Here is a 22,993-nt window from a genome sequence, read left to right as displayed (position 1 = left end):
CCATTGGACTTTAATTACTATTATAAATATTGTGGCAGTTCAGACCTTGAATTTAAAACTTTGCCATCTGTATATCGTTCTTGAACCCTTCTGTTTTACCCAGGCACTAAGTGTGTAAGCAAACTGAAATATTTTGCCACTACAAGTAGCAATTATGAGGAAAAATGCATAACTTGGAATTGTCACTATGCAGGTTCATGTGATAATCATAGCCACTTAGGTCATAAATATTTCAATTATTATAAGGTCTGAAAACCACAAGTGTCATTAGCAATGCTCAGGAATTACTCTCGACGGGAGGAAACATTTAAATCAACTTGATAGGTCAAGAATGGCTTTACATGCCACATCCTGTCACATTAAATACTAGCACAGCTGCCTCGTTGAAAAACCGAGGGTTAGCAGAATCCATGGTGATGGTGAAAAGACTGATTGCTGCGAAAGTAGAGTTATTTCACAATAAAAAGAGTTTTGCTTTCTGGAAACGTAACGGATGATACGATGGCTGACTAATCTTTAAATAAGCATAACATGTTTGAGTGATTACTGTTTATCATCTGATAGATGTTACTGAATATTTATTTGTGACGCCAAAAGAAATCATGATAGATTATTTTTGGTTTATGTTTTTATTTAATTTGCAGTTTTCTTCAGTGCTCACCAAGAAGTCTTTTGCAACCAGACTGCTTGCTATCTGCTACGCTTTAAGTTAAAAATAATAATCATGATAAACTGCATTAATAGGAACAACCCAGCTATCTAGCCAGCCTCATTCTAAGATTGCTGCCTCAAAGACTCACACCTTTTGTTGATGATCTCGCAAGATTTTGGGCAGCCAACTTGATGTCAGGCCAACCAGTCGACTAAAAGAAAAGGTAACAATAAGATGCCCGTTTTGGATTCTGTTTAGCACTCAAGACTTCACAAATATATAAAAAATGCCTTAGTTGTATGTGCTGCATAGAAAAAAAGATTGCTGTGTGTGCATGAATGGTGAGATACAAAAGTAAGTAATGACTTTATTGCATGATTAATTAAAACCTACGCAAACAAGTAAAACATTAATTCACAAAATGCAGCTTCTCCTTTAAAAGATACTAAAAGATTACGAAGAGGTTGAAATTCAATAAAATTACAAAAGAATAAAAAAGATTGTAGATAAGATAGATCTTCATGTTTAAAATGGTAAATCAGCATAAGGCTTAGGTACACCCCGAGAAATAGTGTTTGTAGAGAATACAAGTCAATGAGCTTGGAGACAGGTCGTGCTGACTGCTACGTACTTGGCAGAAAAGGAGATGTTCTTAGGATTTAGTCACAGTAGTAGTAGAGACATTTGTTGACCTTGACTCATAAGCACACTGGGGTAGGATAAAGACCAATAACTTGAGGGTCTTCCCGAGTTAACTTTGCAGTAGCTTACCTCATAAATCGAACAAGGCTGCAAGACAGGCGGATGTTGCTGCCCTCGATGGTGAGATACAGAATTGAATGTGACAAACACTGTGATGGGTCACTGTACTGTACAGATGTAAAATAATCCATGAAGGTCTCATGCATTCCAGTGAAAGCTCTTCCCAGAAGACAGGAAGATACACAATATAGTTAATAGCATGAAGTGGGGAGAGAGGGAAATACTCCAAAACTCACTCTATGTATTATTTACAACAGGTTGAGCAGGCGGCTATAGCTATCAGCCGGACCTAATTAAAACGAACATCTCTGTAGGTGTTGCAAAGTCATCCTGTGCCCTGGGCACCCCCTAACATTTTCCTGACTGGAACTGGTGGTAACTGACTCTGACTGACCCTGGGCTCTGTTTAACCAGACACAGGGCCATTGACAAGCTAAAAGGAGCACAATATAATACAGTTAAGACACCCAACATACACTAGGGTACACTATGGTATGGTGGGGTACCCCCTGTAATTGGCATGACCTAACCCATAAGCCCCTAGTATATAATAGGGTAGGGGATTGAAGCTACCTAGAAGTCTCCAGTATCCAGGGGCATGGCAGTATGGAGGCCAGCAGATTTTCTGCACCATAATGTGTGCAGTGCTGAAGCCTGATGCCAGTTTAAAAGCAGCACTGGTTGCTTGGACTGCTTTTAAACCTTAAATTGTGCCCAAACTCAATTTTGGGGGTAGGGTCACTTAAAAATAAAAAACCGACAATGTTTTGGAATATTAGGGACCCTCAGGGTCACCCCTAGGTTTCTCCAGGTGTGGGGGGGGGGGGGGGCGTTGTCTATAAGGTACACCCTTATAAAAATGAGTTTTTATATGCCTGGGTAAAGTGAAATTTTACATTTCACTCCCCACATTGAATTAAAGAGCTGCTCAAATTCAACTTTGATGCTAGAAGAACTGGGTAAGGAGGCTCTGCAATATTTCTGTAGATTCAGAACCCCTAATGTCTTCCTTAGTTGCACAGGGGGTGGGGGTCCTGTAGAGATTAGAGAAATACTTATAAAATATGTTTTTATAAGCCCTGGTGCTCGAAAACTGGCCCAAGTCATGTTCCTCATTGCAAACCACATGGCCCAAAGGGTTAACATGGTAGAAAGTTATTGATTAATAAATATTCATAGGAGAGGATTAGCCGGACCATTCAAAGACTTCCCAGAATGGTAGTTGTAAATACAACAATATTACATTGTTTGAGTTTCTCCTAAAGTGTACATACCAGAAGTTATAAGACTTTCTTGTGTGTAAGTCCAAATGCAGCCTTCCAGTGGTATGCCCTGATTGGTCAGAGTTAAGTGGAATAGCTAGGCTGCTTTGAAGAGGTGATAAAGAACGACTCTGCTGGGAGGGCATTGTGCTGGTCTATAGGAATGCCAGGCCAGGAGGTGGAGTCGTAAACTATGCTCTTTCAAAGGCAGTGTGGAGGCCTGGGTTTGAGTTTCACTCTGACACTCTTGACCCAGAGTCAGGGGTAGGCTTAAGGAAGGTATGTGCAGATGGTAGGAGGAGAGTCCATGGAAATAAGCCATTCCAGGGGGTGTGTTTAGCCAGCTCTTACCTCCTTGCCGGAAAATCAGCCATTATGGATTTGGAAGAATGATGCACTCTGGGACAAACAAATGCCACACTCTACAGGATGTTATCATAGCTATGAGGAGTTGCCCTGCTCTTATTGGTCAGAAGGGACCTGGTGCTTGACCCAGAGAATTTTGAATAAGTATCTGAGAGGGGCAGAGCCCTCTAGATCTGCTGCTTGAAACTACTGAAGCAAGAAGTGCCCTGCTGATAAGTTTTGCTGTGCAAAGATTTCTAAGGCCTGACCTCTGAAAACTGCACAATCTGAAAACTACAGCCATGTGGAATCTGTGCTGCAAAAGGAACTAAAAAGAGTGGACTCCTTGAAAACTACAGGTTAAAAGAGCTCAACTGGAATATCACCAGCTAAATCTACATATTTGTGACCTATCAGTGGATTTGTAAGGGTGTTGTTCAAGTGGACTGCGGAATTGAAGTTTCACATTTCCAAGGACTCTCTTGGAGATTCCAGAACCTTGGATTGTGTGTTGGATACTTTGGGACCCACAAGCAGAACTCCAAGAAGGTGTTCTACTGGACTTGCCGAAAAAGGCGGCCCACCACAGTGGTGGGAAAATACTTCAGAACAATTTATAAAGGTGAGTCCCTGACAGAAATGAATGAATGAAATGAAAATAGATTTATAACGCGCTAAACTCAGCCCAATGGGCATCAAGGCGCCTAACATAATATATTAAATGACCAGGAGATGCTTAATAATAGGCTTTCCTAAAATACCAGGTCTTAAGAGCTTTCTTAAAGAGGGGCAGAGATGAAAGGGCCTTGAGCTCACAGGGGAGGGCATTCCAGAGTCGAGGGGCCACTGATGCAAAAGCTCTTCCTCCCCATTTTGTCTTTTTAGTGCGAGGGGTTACAAGGAGGTTCTGTTGTGAGGATCTGAGGCATCTGCTGGGTACATAGTTGGAGAGCAGAGATCCCAGGCCATCGGCCGGTCCTGCCCTAAGAGCCTTATGAACTAAGCAAGTGATTTTAAAAGAAATTCGTTGCTCAATGGGTAGCCAGTGAAGGTTCTTTCTGGCTAGTGTAGCGTAAGCAGAGCAAGGAAGATCCAGCACAAATCTCGCCGCTGCATTCTGTGTTACTTGCAGCGCTGTACCAGTCCCTTGTTAATCTCGGTGTACAGCGCATTGCAGTAATCCAATTGCGATCCTACCAGTGCTACTACTGTTTTTTTTCTTGCCTGCGGGGATAAGTAGTGAGCGATTCGGCGGAGAATTTTTAAAACTCCCCAGCAGGTAGCTACAGTTCTGTTGATCTGTAGGGTCATTGCCAGCTCGGTGTCAAAAATGACCCCCAGGTTCCTTGCCGACTGTGAAGGAGTCGGACAGGTTCCCAGTGATGACGGCCACCATTCACTCGACCAGGCATCCCTGTCCTTTCCGAAGACCAGCACCTCGGTCTTGTCGCCATTCAGCCTCAGGGAATTAAGCGTCATCCAATCGGCGACCGATTGTATGCACCTCCTGAAACTGAACGCTGAGGTGCTGACCGACCGGGACAGGGACACCATGATCTGAGTGTCGTCTGCATACGACACTACCTCCATCCCCTGAGCTCCTACTAGTCTAGCAAGTGGGGCCACGTAGATGTTGAATAGGGTCGGACTTAAGGCCGACCCTTGTGGCACCCCACATTGCAAGAACTTTACAGGGGAGAGGTATTTGCCCAGTTGAACCCTTTGATCTCTAAGCTCTATAAAGGAGGATAGAAGGTTACGGGCAGGCCCCTCCACCCCCAACTCCCTCAGTCGAGATGTTAAGACTGAGGGAGATAGGGTGTCGAATGCAGCGGTCAGATCCAGTAATACCAGCAGCGTGGTCTGTCCTTTGTCAACATTCATCCTGATGTTATTGGTCACTACAGTGAGTGCGGACTCCGTGCTATGTAGTTTTCTGAAACCATGTTGGGTCTGATCAAGGAATCCAGAGGAGTCCAGGAAAGCAGACAGGTGAAGGTTCAGGTGCATCTCAAGCATTTTGGCCGGGGCAGGTAGTAAAGAGATTGGTATGAAGTTTTTTAACACTGTAGGATCGAGAGAGGATAGGAAGAGGTGTGGCGCCGCGGCCAGGGCGACTGACTCCGGAATCTGGGGATCACGGTTCGATCCCCAGCACCGGCGGCAGATTAGCCCAGCACCATGTGACTCTGGGCAATAGCTTGCTTAATCTTCCTGACGGCCCCCAGCGCCTAGAGACCCTTACGGGTGATTGTGCGCTTTACAAATGTGGATTTACTTTACTTTACTTTACTTTACTTCAGTAACGGCCTGACAATGGCCTTCTTCCAAACCGAGGGAAATACACCGTGCTCTAGGGCACTATTCATAACCTCTAAGAGGGGGGGAAGGAGAGTGTCCCTGCACTCCTTCAAGACTTTAAGCGGACATGGATCTAGGGGAGATGAGGACTTCGTCCTATTCAGTAATAGGTTAAGGTTTTCGAGAGTGATGGGAGGGAAATTAGTGAGGATCTTGTCAGGATCCTTTGACCATGTTTCTAAAATTGATAAATCCAGATCTGTGTGTATTCCCAGTGACTTCCTCTGTAATTCCAATTGAGTGGAGATATCTACAATTTTCGTATGAAAGAAGCTTGAGATGTTATCACAAAGCTCCTGTGAACCTATTACTGGGTCAGGTGTCTGTAGTGAGGAAAGGGAGTTTACTATTTTAAAAAGTTCCCTAGATGAGGTCAAGGATGTTGTGATGTTGGAGAAGTGATCTTGTTTGGTTTTAATGACCGAGGCCTTATATTTCCTTAAGGAACATTTGTACACCTCTCTGTCCTTGGTGTCCCAAGTCCTCCTCCACTGTCTCTCCTGTCTCCTACATCCCTGTCTCATCAATCTAAGTTCTTCCCCGAACCAAGGGGCAGAAGGTTTACGCCTCGCTGAGTACCTAGGAGTGACAGGAGCTAGAATATCCACGGCCCCAGTAATGAAGTTGGCTAGTTCAGACGCTGCCTTCTCTGGGTCTGAAGTCAATGAAATTGATCCGAAAAACGGGGCCAAGGAATCATTGGAAATGTTTTTATAGTTTCGTTTAGATTCTCTAGAAGAGTACTCATTCATGGATGGCTCTATACTAGAGGTGGTAAGTACAATAGGTACTGCCAAATGATCAGTCCATACTAGCAGTTCCGGTGGGCCTGTACTGATCCGGGAATCATTGGAGAAGATTCCGTCCAGCGTATGACCAGCTCGATGTGTGGGTTCCTTGACCAGCTGTGTAAAACCGCAAGCATCTAGAGGGTCGACCAAAGATATAGTGTCTTTGGATGTAGCATCCTCTAGATGGAAATTAAGATCTCCTAATATGGTAAAGTGCGGTTTGCCAGCGTACGGTTCTAGTAATCTAAACAGATCACTGCTGAAATTTGATCTGAGCCCAGGGGGCCTATACATCAGAATCCCTGTGAATGACAAGGATGGCGATGAGGAAAGAAAGAAATGTAGAGCCTCAAAAGGGTCTGATGATTTTGACAGGGCATTAACTCTACAGGTGAGATGTGACCGGTAGAGGATAGCCAGGCCACCACCTCTACGCTTAACTCTGTCTAATCTCTGTAGAGTATAGTTCTCTGGGATAGCTAAGAGGAGGTCATTCCCCGATGTGTCTGTGGCCCATGTCTCCGTAATGAAGACCCATGCTGGTTTCCTAGCTGTCACGAAGTCGTGAAAATAAATGTTATTTTTAAACAAAATGACTAAAAGGGGCACTGTTGGTTTCTAAGCACTAGAAAGTGACTAATCTTTAAAAAATCATATCTATGGGACCCTAAAGTGGATTTTATTAGTTGTGATGTCATTTAAAAGATACAAATATTACCTATTTTTATAAATTGGTGTGGGATTTTTATTTTGTGTTGTGCCCTAATTATTACTGAAAGGATGTTTTTATATGCTTTACATTCCTGTCTTTGAAGTTAAGCCTATCTGCTTAGGTTTTAGCTTAGGAATAATTTTCTAAGACCTATGCTGAGTCCTATCATGTGTTAGTGGCCTTATTGCAAGGGGTAGACCTACATTTGCCCCTACCAATAACCACTTTCCAACAGTAGGTGATTAAAAAAGCACATTTACAGATTAGGAAATTCAAACTGCTATATAAAACTCCCCCCCCCCAAAAATCTGGCACGATTGGTTTGCCTTACACTAATTTTTCCCTCACGTTGCTGTTGTGGTGGCCCACAACAGGCAGCTGGGCACGTCGGGAAGCCCTGCCTTTGGGAGAGGTGGCAATGTCTTTCATGGGTACCATACATCATTGCCCAAAGATGTCTGTGCACCAAAATGCTTTGCTAAAATTAACATTTGACGTTTCATTTAAAACAACGATGGTGAATCAAAATGGGTCTAATTTTGTATACAAAGCATAGCCATATACAGTATAGGGTCCACACGAGATAACTGATAGTAAAAAAACCATGTAGCTAGTCATTTTTTTTTTAGATATTCATGCTGATTCCGACTTTCTAATCGGAGCGTCTGAGAGTACAGTCCACCAAACTAGGTGGCGGTTTTTCCAGGAGCTATTAAATCAGTCTCCAAGCGGGATACAGTAGACTGGAATGCAAATAAGACGTATGGAGCTCGGTGGCGCAATTAGAAAGTTAATGAGAGGAGAAGAGAAATTGTTGAGAAACAGTTTTGGAGTGAACTCGGCCCAAAATTGTTGAAGCCTTAGTTACATTACACAAGGACACATTAATGTAATTTATTTTAGGCATGGGGAAATTAAATGCTTTGCCCAGAATCACGGGAGTTTGAGCGCGCGCCAAAACTCGAATCTGGCATCCATGTCTCTACCCTACGATGGAAGTTAAAACAGCTTGGCGAGGGTCCCAGCACCCAAGGGTAAATTATATTTTAATAACTGGGCCCCCATCAGCGGTTAAAATAAGGCTTGGGGATGTTTAAGGAAGGCGAGTTACTACCTCCTACATCCATCAGTTGGTCGACATGTTTCAGCCAGTGCCTTAAACTAAATCTGGTTTTCATTAGGTGTCACTGGGTGGGCCCGATGATGAAGCATGCCACCAACCAGGTTGGTGGGTGAGGGCTTCATGAACTCACCAACGAGGTGCCCATGACAAATCTAATCAGAGTCCTAACAATATTGGTCATATTTAAGCTAGTCTCTTTTGATAACACATATAAACTACGGGGACTCTGACTAGCTTTCTAGTCCTGTCTCTCTCTCTCTTGATACGCGCAATTCTTTTAGGAACAGGGAGGTTAAGTGATTTAATCAGGGGAAGTTGAGCAATACCAATATGTTGTTTCAACACTTTACCTGAATTATATTATTTTTAATATAACTGCCACACATAATATTTTGGAACTGGGTATTCCTTTACTATAACAACCACATATATTATGTTTTTTAAGAGTACCTAAAATAATTAGTGAAAAAAAATGTGTAAAGTTGTGCTACTATATTACTATTTAGATGTTACATATTTTTGGGATTTGTAATACATTTAAGGCTCTAATAATTTAAATGAATAATAATATAGCAATGAACAAATACACACACACGTGCTAGGCTGTGGGTGGAATTACTGTGCAAAATTATAATTTACAATTATAGAATGAATTAAAAACACTTTAACTTTAGGAATGTAAAATAAAAGCACTTTAAATGTAACAAACTGCTATGTAAAGTTGCTCTCAATGTACTTACGTCACTGTAATGGCCCCCAGCAGTGCACTGCGGTATAACTACTGCAATTCCTATTTGCATGCATTAGAAAACTTGTGTAATCAGGTACTCATTCCAATTCATCAGGAATTATGTTGTTTTGTGAAGTTATTAGAAAGTAATTTTCAAATCATCCTTTAGTTGTCAGGAACAAAACCACCTTGTGAATTAATCAAGAAGTCATTTGAACATTATACTCAAATCATCAGGCCTTATTTTCTACAGTCTGCTGATGACTTCAAGAGCTTGATGATGTCTGATGATGTGAAAATGACTCCTGCAGTAGTTGAATGATCATCCATTGACTCTGGAATGGCTTCTAAAGTAATCCTGTTTGACCTGGGCAATTCAAAATACAGCGCTCACGAGGTGCTAGACAAAAGTCCAAGGGGCATAGCTGTGCCCAGGGAGGCCAGCACACAGGGCCCTCCAGCAAGGAGACAAGCCCCCATGGCGGTCCCTTCCCGGCCCTAGCAGCAGCATGTGTGCAGCTTCAAATTTCCCTTGTTTTCAGCTCCATACAGAACAAAAGTCAGCGAGCTGTCGGCTAGCCAGTGCTGCTTGTTTGGACACCAATTGCCGCGACTGATTGGCCAAAACAGCCTGGGAGGTGGAGACAGGGCTACAAGGTTGGTTGCAGTATAGCCCTTATCCAGTTTATTTCAACACACTTTATTGAACACATGAGAGTAACAAGAAGACTGTAAATCTAATGTATTCAAAAGTAGCGGAAATCCTAACTTATCATTTAAAAGAATAATAGAAGAATGTCTGCTAGGAGTTTGGAAATGAGAAGATCTGACTTTAGAAGGGTGCAAGGGTGTATTATAATGTTCAATGGTGCTGTGGCTGCTGACAACACTTATACAATAAGGAGAGATGTGTCGAAACATCAGTTCTAGGTTTCCAGTCTTGGATCAGCATCCTGTGATTTTGGGCAAATTACCTAATCGCACTGTATATACAAAAATGAACGTGTTCATGAGTTACCAGTGCTTTTGTAAATCCCTCAAATACCTTTGGGTTGACTTTGTGCTATAAAAAGCAGACAAAAATAATAATATTGAATTTATACTGTTCTGTTCTCTTTATGAAGGTCAATTATTCCCCCTGTGTGTCTCATGTGCAGCTGTGGGCTGGGCTGGGCAGTGTTTTGAGTCTTATCTCCGGCACGCCCAAGTTTTTCACTGGTCTTTAAAGACCATTTGCATATTTGCATACCTTTGTAAACTGGTTCTGAGGCTTAATTTTTTATTCAGGTACCAGTACCCCCTGGAACCTCCGTTTTGCCTATACCTTACATTTGTATTTTAGATTTACTGCCATAGTATGAGAATACATTTCATAAAAATGAATATAAAGTAGGGTTGCCAGCACGACCCTCCCCAACCCACAGCCTGGTCCCCACACTCAAACACTAACCTGCACAAACCCCCAGCACTACCCTAAAGCCCCTAAAACAATAACCTACACTACACAAACACCACAACACTACCCTAAACCCTAAAACACTACCTCCAGCACGACCCTCCCCTGAACCCCATTCCGGTCCCCACACTTAAACACTACCCTGCATGACTCCACAGCACTACCCTAAACCCTAAAACACTACCCTACACTACACAAACACAACACTACCCTAAACGCTAAAATACTAACCCCAGCATGACCCTCCCCAGACCTCCAGTCCGGTCCCCACACTCAATTACTACCCTGTGTGACCGTGACCACTACCCTACACTACACAAACACCACAACAAAAACCCTAAACCCTAAAACACTACCCCCAGCACGACCCTCCCCAACCCCCAGTCCGGTCCCTACACTCAATCACTACCCTGCATAATCCCCCAGCTCTACCCCAAACCCTAAAACACTACCCTACACTACACAAACACCACAATAGTGTAATAAATAAGGTATACCAATAGTATACTAAATAAGGCACCGATATACCATTCAGCATGCAGCTTGAATAGAATGTTAATAGTAGTCTGGGTAAAGTCCAGTAGTATTCAAATTGTTTGTATTCACTAAATGTTCCGCATTGTAAATGAAGACTTTGCGATTACAAATAAGTATGTGCTTAGTATTCTGTTAGTATTGATGAAGTACCACTAACATATCAGTAGTCTTCATGCACTAGCATTCCCAAAAAGAACACTATTGAATACTAAAATTGGCACAACATAGTATTCGAATGCTAAAAAAAGACAGGTTAACCACTAAATGTAGTATTCAACTTCAGTAAGTACCTAATCTTCACCTCTGTCTTTTCTCCTGGTAAGGTTTGAAGGTGGCAAGGTTGAGAGGGTAGAGAGTAGAGCAGTGATGGCTCCTCCATAGTGGCAAAGGAGCATCGCCCCCCACCGTTGCTAAAAGCCAGCAGATGAACAATTAAATGATAATAACACAATTTAAAATTGTATTTTTCCTTGGCTAGGCAAAGTGGCCCGAGTCTATGGCAAGGCCATCGTCTAGGGATAATAGCAGGGTGGAGGAGTGGTGGGCACTGGTAGATTGCTTGTTGGTTTGGCCGGCCAACCTAGGACGGTCAAACCAACTTGCACACTTACATTTCTCTAACCGAGCGTTGTTGTATTTCCAGGTAGAGAAAAGCCACAGACTCATATGCCTTAGTGAGCGTTAAAGCAGTCCGCTCAGGCCAATCCTGGTGATGCTGGCATGCTGGGTAATAGCATGAGAGCAGCTTCAGCATTGGGTGTGCAGTCTGGGAGCTGGACTGCGCTCTTGGAAGAAGCTGGACAGCCGCAGGTAAGTCCTTTTTTTTTATATATCTGCTGCCCTACCACTTTCTATTGAAAGAAGCCACCACTGGAGTTGAGGCTTCTACTTAGAAAGTTCTAAAGCCAAATATTATTGAGTTTAAATAGATGAACCAATAAAAGATTGTGTATGCTAATTCATACTGTCCGTCAGCTGCTAGCATTCTCATTTACTTCATTCTTCCTGATGATCCTAGCAGAAACATTGTACATGTTTACACGGGTGTGGAGTCACTCATGCTTTCATTCACACCTACAGTTTTCAAATAACAATGTCTCTCAGCACTGCAGTGTCCAGTTATCCATGCAGTCCCGCACCTGCTTGCTGCTCTCATGCTCTCCTGTTTCAAACCCTCCCCCAGGCTGTGTCATTCTCTCCCAGTTGTCTCCTGCTGTCTACGTGAGGGGAAAAGCAAGGCAGCCTGGAGCACCATTTGGCATTGTGACAGCAGTAAAAGGTAATCTAGAAAAACATTTAGGGCTCTGTGAGTGCCTGAGGGAGTAGTGTGCTCCCATTGCCTGGTGATACGCGGACCCTCGTTAATGGTTTTCCTTGGCAACTAGGCAACCATTGCATGATACCCAACCTTTGGAAAACTTTGGACCAATCACAAAAAGGGTCATTCTTGGCCATATGTGAGCACACATGATATGCTGGCTACCTCTGGTAAAATGCTGGGTTGGGTATAATAGTAGGAATTTCTGTCCTGTTGTTGGCTTCCATGATATGATGGTGCCTGTCTTTCGCATGTGCAAAGTGGTGATTAGCCGTAAGGTTTTGTATTTTACTTTTTTTAACAAACTTTTTATCCATCATGTCAATAATTTGAGTTAGCTTCATACATAATATGTCTGTATAACTCCTCATTCCAACAATACACAGTTCTGCACGTAGTACATATACATTTTTCGGCCAATTATTCACAGTTTTTGTCAAGTCCCGTCCCTCTAACAACCACCCCTCACCCCTCATCCGATCCTGAGTCATCACTTTCATTATCCGGCGGTGGATCACAAATACCTCCCCTGTATTCATTCCATGGCCCCCAAATTTTAGTCCAATTTTTGGGGCAGCTTCTATTACTATATACCGACCTTTCAGTTATCATAGGCGCATCCATATCTCTGCTCCACGCTGTTAGTGAAGGCACCTCCACCCTACCCCATCTTTGCGCTATATTCCTCTTGGCTAGCATTAGTCCAACTGTGGCCCAGGTCTCCCCGTGGTGTGTGAGATCATTCGGCTCCCATATATTTAGTAGGCATCTACGTGGTTCTGGTGTGAGCGACACCCCCTGCGCTAGTGATATGGTACGTAACACTTACCAATACATTGCTATTCTGGGACATTCCCATACAGTATGAAAAAAGGTTCCCTCTTCTCCGCAGCCCCGGAGACAAAAGGGATGGTCTATCCTCCTTATCTTGTGTAACACAGGTCTGGTATAATAGGATCGGTGCAAAATTTTGATCTGTATAAGCCTAAAGCGTGAGGGAATTCCCACCTCCCTAGGGGACGCCAACGCTTCCTGCCATTCCGAGTCGTCCATCTCCCCTATGTCGTGTGCCCACTTAAGTTTCAGGGGGCCCGTAGGGTAAGTAAGGGAGGTAGCCTTCTTCTGCATGAAATCAGTTCGTAACCTATCCTCCAAAGGGGATGCTTCTGGGACCTCAGAGCCTGGTGGTATCGCCGTCATCAAGGCATGTCTGATTTGCATATATCTAAACGAATCAGAAGGCGCCATTTTATATAGCTGCTGAAGGCGCTCGAAGGGCACCATTTCCCCACCTTGCCACAAGTCCCCCCCCGTCGATATTCCTATATCATCCCAGTGATCGAAGCCCTTGCTGTTACGGAGCCTTCTCAAATTTTTTTGTCCCATAGTGGCGTAAGTTACGTCAGTACCCCCTGCCATCCCAGTTTAGTCTGCGCCGTATGCCATAGCATCAGAGTATGTCTCAGTGGGCCAAACATAGTCAACGCCAATTTCTTATCATATAGGGGTGCGAGCATACCTCTCATGCCGAGTTGTGCTCTATCTGCCTTATACGCCGTGTCGGATTGCGAGACATGGAGCCATTGGTTAATAACCTTGAGCTGTGCTGCCCAGTAATAGAGCTGCACATCAGGAAGCGCTATACCTCCGTCATACCACACTCTCACCAGTTTAGCCCGAGCTATTCGTGGTGGCTTACTACCCCATAAGAGGCTGGAGACCTGTGCCTCGATGGCTTTAAAGTAGGTAGGTAGTACCTGGTATGGTGTATTCTCCAGAACATGTATTTTACTTTTTTAATGTTTTATTGGTACCACAGTGGCTACTGCGCTGGGTACCCTAGTACCAGGCACAGATACCGGGGTACCTGCGAACCAATCTTCTTATTTTCAGTTTTTACCTGTTTTGTCCCAAAGGCATGCCTATCTTGACCACTATGTGGCCTTTCTTTCTCCCCATTCAAGACTAGAGTATTGAGATAGCTGACCCAACATTCTCATTTTTGTGGCCAGACAATCAGGGTCCACCCTTCCACTTTGAATGGGCCAATCACTGATTATCTTGCACCAATGGTTCAGTTATTTTTAAGTTTTAACTGGTTTTTACCGTAACATAACATGTACATTTGTAATGCACACGTTCAGCGAATAGGTATCTTGTTGCTGATTAATATATGTTTATTGTTACCCAGCTCAATGGTACTCATTTTATCAACTTCAGGATAAAAGGCTGAGTGGATTGGGATTTGAACCCGGTGCAGAGAGGTCATGTATAGACTCCTACAGTGGATGCATTAGTCCATGAAGACCAGCTTATCATGATCTCCATTTTGATGCTAATTTCTTAAAAATGGCTGAACAGATTTACACTAAATAACCAAAAGCAGGTTTTCTCTATAAAGTTCTAACATTTTGCTGATCAATTTTGGTATAATTTCTGCAAAACTTTACATGATGAAGCCAAAGTGATCGTTTTAAAAAAATGTTTTTAATGAAATGGTACCAAGGCTATTACAGACAGGAAAACATGCCTTTTCTATGGAAACCATGGCCATAATATGGTGTATGGTTATTGAAACTCAACAACACATTCTGTCTCAGTTTATGCTTAAGAAGTTGAATTCACAATCTTATGTGCCTATTTACAAAATACATTTTTACATTAGTAAATCACTTTTATCTCCATGTCAATCATTACAGCTATTTGTCAGTTTGCCCTGCTACTGATCTGATAAATAGGAACATGTCAAGGTAAAAATGGTTGCTAAAAAGGTAAGTGATACTCATATTTTGAAACCAAGTGAATAGCAGCAACTTTGACCACATAACCCAAAACACATAATTCTCAGGCACTTTCCCTTTGTACTCCTCACCTGCCTATATCGGTAATAAGTTTCTGTTTTCCAAATGCAGACCCGTAAAAAATAAATTAGAAGAAACGCCTACTGCATTGTAGGTCAGTTGAAGTACTAATCTGTAGTCATTAACAAAACCAGTCAATATCCCTCTCAGTTTTGCCAGACGATACTCAAAGCCACTGTGCTTCTTGCTCACTATACCACAACACATCCTAGTAACACTACTCACCACTAAACATTTTTCTTCTTATTCGCTGCTGCTGGTAAATATTTGAGAACCAACAGGCAACTGCATTTCCATTATCTCACGATGGCCAGTGGCCCCTATGTAGCGGCCACTGGAATTATGCAGCTGAAGAGGACCAAATCATGAGGCATAGTTGACCAAAATATGTGGTAAGAAAAGGCACATTTTGTAGACGAATGCAGCACATTTTGTGACATATTTTTGCATTTATTATTTTGCCATTCTTATTGTTGTTAACACTGACTTAGCAAAGGTTTTACTCCATTGGTACTACTTTAAAACTCAAATACAGTAATAGGCTACAGAAAGGTGACTCATCAACATTCACAAAAGGACTTCCACTATGCAGCAACAGATTAGTAACTCTGCTCTATGCCACTCCACTGTACACCACTCTACGCGACCCCACTCTGTGACTCCAATACATGACACAATCTGCCACTCCATTTTACAACACTCTATTCCACTCTTTGCAATTCCACACTACAACACTCCACACCACTAGCTAGTGCATAACATGGCTAAAACACATTGGCAAAGCCAATAGCTCTTCCATAGGCAAATATCATTGAAATGTCATATCACACACATCTGTGTCCAACTGCATTTACTTTAAAAAAAATGTACAAGTCAATGCCATAAACGCCTTGTACAAAAGTGTTTAGTGAATTATTTTTTATAAGTTCTAACATTAATGGAGTCTGGTGAACAATCAACACTGAAAGAATTAGAACAATTACTTTTTTATCTGAAAACGAATAGAATTTTGCACAATTGCTCAATTTGGGTAACCTGAAAAAAACGATGGAGATCCTGTCTTGTCATGGACCAAGTGGGAATTCAATTAGGTTCTCAACAATTCAACCGGCTCTCTACTTGCAGGAGGAGAGGTCTCCTGGTACAATCCTGTGTATGTCTTGGTTGGATACTTTGCTTTGTGCTTCTCCTACGAACTCTTGCTCCGGTCTTCTCACATACCACGATTATAAAATGCTTACTCAGCGCTTGACTAATGAATTTGTAACAGGCGCATTAGAATCATTGACTCCCAAGATATGTAACACATAAAATATTGTCCAAAAGCCATAGTTAAAAGAACCCTTGTGTAAGCAACCAAATGAATAACATTGCTATAAATTAATCAGAATGTATGCTACTCTTGTTCAGTTAACATTCGATTTGAATTCTGCTAGCCGAACTCTTGACAGTCATTGCCATTAGTCTTCAGATGTTGCTCACAAATATACCACTAATCTTCAATTAATGATCACAATAAATGAGAGTAGCACACATTTTCCTCTTGAAATAGCACAATAGTGTTCAATTAACATTCACTTTAAATTCTGCTAATCTTACTTGAGTCTTCACAATCATTGCCGTTAGTATTCAGATATTACTCACAAAAAATACCACTAGTCTTCAAACAGTGGTCACAACCAAGAAGACTAGCCTTCATTTTGCTCTTGAAATAGCACAAGAGCTGCAAATAAAGCCTAACAGAATACTACTAAGCTTCAAATACTATTCTTCTAGAATACTACTAGTCTTCTTTTAGCAATCAATTGAAGTGTTCATCATGTATTTGAAGGGTAGTTGAGTAGAACTAGTATTCACTCATTTGCATATTTCGGCTTGTGGGCATATCAATCAATCAATCAGGAGTTTGTTAAAGCGCGACTACTCACCCGTAAGGGTCTCAAGGCGCTAGGGGTGGGGGGGTGCAGGTTCCATTCCATCAAGGAGGGGGTCTGTCGAAGAGCCAGGTTTTTAGGTTTCTTGCGAAGATGGGGAGCGATGTTGTCTGTCTGAGGTGGAGCGGAAGGGCGTTCCATGTTTTGGCCGCGAGGAAGGAGAAGGAGCGGCCTCCCGATCTGGTCTTTCTGGTGCGGGGGACCACAGCGTAGGAAAGCTGGGCTGATCGTAGGGTCCTTTGGGGTGCGTGGAATTTGAGTCTGCTGTTCAGGTATGCTGGTCCGGTGCCGTGGAGGGCCTTGTGTGCGTGGGTGAGCATCTTAAAGGTGATTCTCGCCTCGACGGGGAGCCAGTGGAGTGTGCGCAGGTGCTGGGAGATGTGGCAGTGTTTTGGCAGGTTGAGGACCAGTCTTGCGGCGGCGTTCTGGATGTTCTATAGCTTGCGGATGAGGTTTTTGTTTATTCCGGCGTAGAGTGCGTTGCCGTAGTCGAGTCTGTTGGTGACCAGGGCGTGAGTGACTGTCTTTCGGTGTTCGAGGGGGATCCATTTGAAAGTCTTACGAAGGAGGCGGAGGGTGTGGAAGCAGGAAGATGAGACAGAGTTGATCTGGCAGTCCATTTTGAGCTCGGAGTCCAGGATGATTCCCAGGTTGCGTGCGTGGTCTGTGGGGGTTGGCGGGTTTCCGAGGGTGGTGGGCCACCAGGTGTCACTCCAGGCGTCGGGGTTTGGGCCCATGATGAGTACTTCTGTTTTGTTGGTGTTTAGTTGTAGGCAGCTGTTTTTCATCCATTTGGCGACGGCTTCCATGCCTTCTCGAAAGTTGCGTCTGGAGGTGTTGGGCTCGTTGGATAGGGAGAGGATGAGCTGGGTGTCGTCTGCATATGACACGATGTTGAGTCCGTAGGTTCTGACGATGGGGGCAAGTGGAGCCATGTAGACGTTGAAGAGCGTCGGACTGAGGGAGGAACCCTGGGGGACTCCGCAGGTGATAGGTGTGGGGTCCGAGAGGAAAGGGGGGAGTCTGACCCGCTGCGTCCTGCTGGAGAGGAAGGAGCAGATCCAGTCGAGGGCCTTGTCCTGGATTCCTGCATCGTAGAGTCTGCGTATTAGGGTGCGGTGGGAGACTGTGTCGAACGCCGCTGATAGGTCGAGGAGGATGAGGGCTACTGTTTCTCCTTTGTCCAGTAAGGTGCGGATGTCGTCTGTTGCGGCGAGGAGGGTGGTTTCCGTACTGTGGTTTTTTCTGAAGCCGGATTGGGAGGAGTCGAGGATGTTGTGTTCTTCAATGAATGTGGCGAGTTGGCTGTTGATAGCTTTCTCGATGACTTTCGCTGGGAACGGGAGCAGGGAGATGGGTCTGTAGTTTTTGAGGTCGGTGGGGTCCGCTGAGGGTTTCTTTAGGGGGTGGTTGACCTCGGCGTGTTTCCAGTTGTCGGGGAATGAGGCGGTCGCCAGGGAGCGGTTGATGGTTTGGCGGAGCATGGGTGCGATGGTGTTGGCGGCTCTGTTGAAGATGTGGTGGGGGCAGGGGTCCGTGGGGGCCCCTGAGTGGATTGACTTCATTATCTTCAGTGTGTCTTCGGTGGTGAGGGCTGTCCAGTCATCAATCGCTGGTTTCTGGGTGTCGGGGGTGGTTGGTGAGGGTTCAGTGTGTTGGTTGTCTTCGTCAAAGTTGTCGTAGATGCTCTTGATTTTGTGGTGGAAAAAGATGCTGAGTTTGTCGCAGAGGTCTTGTGAGGGAGGGATGTCGGTAGACTCCCTGGTGGGTTGGGCGAACTCCTTGATGATGCTGAAGAGTTCCTTGCTGTTGTGTGCGTGGGTGGAGATCCTGTCTTCAATCGCTTTTTTCCTCGTTTCTCTGATGAGTTGATGGTGGGTGTTGGTGGAGGCTCTGAAGTTGTTGTGGGCTTCTGTGGATTTGGTGTTTCTCCAGGCCTTTTCGAGGCGGCGGCATGTGCGCCTGGACTCTCGAAGTTCGGTGGTAAACCATCTGGCTTTCTTGGCACGGGTATTGTTGTTTTTCTTGAGGGGGGCTATGGTGTTGGTGCTGTCCGAGATCCATCTATGCAGGGTTTGGGCTGCTGTGTTGGGGTCGTCGTTTTCCGCGATGGTTGGGGTGGAGTTGTTGAGTGAGGAGGTGAGCTGGTCATCGGTAATTTTGGTCCAGTTTCTTTGTGGAAGCAGGTGCTGGTGTCTGTGGATGGTGGGTGTTCTGAAGGTGAAGTGGACGCAACGATGGTCGGTCCATGGGAGTTCGGTGGTGTGGCTGAAGGTGATGGAGTTTCCTGTAGTGAAGAGGGGGTCGAGGGTGTGTCCTGCTGAGTGCGTGGGCTCGGTCGCGATCTGGCGGAGTCCAATGTTGTGGAGGTTGTCCAGGAGGGATGTGGTGTTGGGGTCCAGTTGATTATCGAGGTGGAAGTTGAGGTCTCCCAGCAGGGTGTAGTTGGTGGATGCGATGGCCTGCGGGGAGATAATGTCCGTGATGGAGTTGGCGAAGGGTCCGCGGGGTCCAGGGGGTCGGTAGATGAGGCTTCCTCGGAGGGCGGCGGTGGGGCTGGCCAGTATCTTGAAGTGAAGGTGTTCCATCAGTTCTGTGGACTCGTCAGGGAGTGTGCTCAGGCGGAGGCTGGATTTGTGGACGATGGCGATTCCTCCTCCTGGGTGGATGGGGCGGTCCTTCCTGGAGATCTTGTATCCTTGGGGGATGGCGATGGCGATGTCCGGTCCCGAGGTGGTGTTGGTCCAGGTTTCGGTGAAGAATGCTACGTCTGGGGTTGTGCTGTCGAGGAGGTCCCAGATTTCTGTGGCGTGTTTGCGGAGGGATCGGACATTGAGGAGGATGCATTGCAGGGTCTTCGGTTCGGTTGTGTTCTTGTGGGCGGGTTGTGCTGGATCCGTGTTCTTGGCAGTGCTGCAGGTGTGCCGGCTGCGGTGACAGCTGAAGGGTCCATGGGTGTCGGCTGGTGATGCTAGCTTGCAGTTGTTGTTGCAGCCTGGGTTGAGTGCGTGGAGTGCTGCTGGGTCGTAGCGTTAGGTCCAGGGTTCCTGGTGCTGGTCGCGGACGGGTCGCAGACGGGCGCAGACGTGCTTGCTTTTGACGCGCCTTCGGTGCACCAGCGGTCTTGCTCGCCCGTCCCCGCAGTGGCCGCCATTAAGTAGGGGTCGGAGTGGGCTGGACAGCTGGGAGGCGGGAGCGGGGAGGGGAGCTGGATTGGGCCGGTCGTGCTGGGGGGGGGAGGGAACGCGGGGGCAGCAGCGGCGGGGAAAGGTAAAGGGAGGAAAGAAGGGATAAAGAAAAAAGGGAAAATAAGCAGAAATAAGGCACAAAAGAGCAGAGATGCAGAAAAGAGCAGAAAGGTGAAAGATAGAAAGGGTAAAAAAACGAGTGAAAACGAGTGAAGGAGCAGAGGGAGAGAAAGGGAAAATGGGCAAGAATAAGGCACAAAAGAGCAGAGGTGCAGAAAGGTGAAAGATAGAAAAGGGAAAAAACGAGTGAAAACGAGTGAAGGAGCAGAGGGAGAGAAAGGGAAATGGGCAGAAATAAGGCGCAAAAGAGCAGAGGTGCAGAAAGGTGAAAGATAGAAAGGGGAGAAAAACGAGTGAAGGAGCAGAAAGAAAGAAAGGAGACAGAGGTCCACTGGACCACCAGGGATGAGGCGCAGGGAAACCTGCGGGTGGAGGAGGGCCTCGATCACCAACACTCAAGAGTGCAGGGGCAGGGGCACCTCACTTAATGGTGGAGCTGCGAGGGTGGGAGAGCAATTTCACTGACAATGAATCAGTGGTCTTGCTCGCCCGTCCCAGCAGTGGCCGCCATTAAGTAGGGGTCGGGGAGGGCTGGACAGCTGGCATACTACATTGTCTTCATGCATACTAAATAAATACTATATTTAAACAGTAAATAAATTCAGCTGCCAAAACTGGAACCACACTAAGTGAAGATCTTCCATTTTGGTGAGGGAGGTCATTTACATTTGACTACCTCATTGTTCTAAGTCATTTTGTATACAGTCATCAATACAGCTTCTCTCTCACAGGTAAATATGTTACAATTTATTGCACATTTAAAAATTTTTACAACTTTGGCTTCTGTTCCAATGAAGACACTGGCATTGGCCGATTGTCAAATGTTCTGTCCTTCACCAGGTCACGCTTTCTCAGCCTTGCCCAGTAGTTCAGTTCATGTGATCACATGGTTCCCTTGCACTCCCAGATTCACCCACCCATAAAGAGGACAACTTTAACAAAATGGAAGATTCGTCCATTACTAAAAGAACGGAAAAAATACATTTATTAACTATGTGATCATGTATTTTCACTGTTTTCCACCCACCTCAACTTTACTTCATGTTATTAGTTATTCTAGTATAGCATTAACAGGAAAGCAGTATTATTTATTAGGATAAAGCAATACAAAAACTGCTTTCTTACCACATACCGATGCGGCCTATCCATGCAAACCTTCTATATTCATTCTATACACAAGATTATTACATTTCCGGTTATTTACGCATTCATTTTTAGTTAGTTCATGCATTTTGCAAAGTAAGCTTCCCACGTGTAATGTATTTGTGTGCATTAATCATTCTATTGCTACTGAATGGTAATACGTGTTAAAGGGGTGTTCAATTGAGCATGTTTCTTTAGCAAAATTCTGCTCCATCAATCCACTTCTAATGGCTTTTAGGAGCCATCATAAATACTCACCATACGGAGTGCCACCTTTCAATGTATCTAGATCTTACTTTCTTTTTCTTCTTTTATGGCACTCTTATCTAGCTTTTTTATTCTCTCATACTATTCTTCATTTATCTCCTCTAATTCTATTAGTTCTCTCTTTCTCTTTATTCTCTTTCATTTATTCTTTTAGTCTGTTATATCTTTTCTTTCTCTTATACATTTCCAACACTTATATGCTGTTGAGATCACTAGAGCTACTATTGCTACTGAAAGTATTGGGATTATTATTTTTCCTAATAAACTACATCCAAGAGTAGAAAACCATTTACTTACCACAGAGAAACTCTTAGCAAGTCTTTCCCAATCACCATCAGCCTCTAGTTGGGTTAAATCTTTATGTAATTGTGTAATATTACTAATATATCCTTCTATCCCTTTACTTTTATCCGGGATACAAGTACAGCAGTGTTAAATTCTCAACATGCCACAAACTCCACTGAACTTTGCCAAAAGAATATCAAAGGCAAGTCGATTTCGCAAAACTATTGATCTTATTGCCAGCATTTTGGTATCAATTATCAAGAAACCACCAGCAGTATCTGTTGATAAATGATCAACCACTATGGACAATTTTCAAATTTTGTGTGAATTCAAAAGAACTCCAACAGAGGGTATCAGTGTACCAAAAATATCACCTACAATTGCTGAAAGACTTGCTCTCTTACTACGTATTAGCCCTTGTTTTATTTCATAGACACTATTGTCGTTACGTTCTACATGATAGATTTTTGGAAAACCAATCCCAAAATAACAGCTCCAGTACCAAAGTGCAGGTGACCTATAATAGGCCTTTTTGCCACACACATCATATATCCCAGAGAAAACAGAATCCGTTCCACCCTATAATCCCTATAATCCCCACCCTCCAGTAATTTGGAAAGAATGCTCACATTCACAAGGGCCAATGAAATAATTGTCATAATTAGTCTTTGATCTAAATAAACATAATTCCCTTTCTGTTATCAGTCCAGAGACATTACAGCATATGTCTCATCCTTCTCATAATGTCCCTCCCTAAATGCCCAAGGTGGGGCATATGATTTATGTTCATCAGCTTTCTTCTGGAAACTTTGGGCCCGATGTAGGTAAATTAGATTTACAGATTCATAAATACCGAATTTTACCGATTCGGTATTCATGAATCGGTAAATCTAATGTAGGTAATCATTCTGTAAAAAATACCGAATCGGTAGGATTCGGTATTTACCGATTCTGTAATTACCGAATCGGTATTTGTCATTGACTCCTATGGGCCTTGAAGCCTGTAGGAATCAATGGCAAATACCGGTTCGGTAAATACAGAATTGGTAAAATTACCAATTTGCCAAGGGGGACAGTGTGTCACTTTGACACCCTGTTGCACCCCTGTTTCTGGCTTGTGGGCATGTATGTGTGCCACATGGCACA

Source organism: Lissotriton helveticus, chromosome 2_1, assembly GCF_964261635.1.
Source record: "Lissotriton helveticus chromosome 2_1, aLisHel1.1, whole genome shotgun sequence".
Classification (NCBI taxonomy): Eukaryota; Metazoa; Chordata; class Amphibia; order Caudata; family Salamandridae; genus Lissotriton; species Lissotriton helveticus.
Note: the sequence above shows the minus strand (reverse complement) of the source record.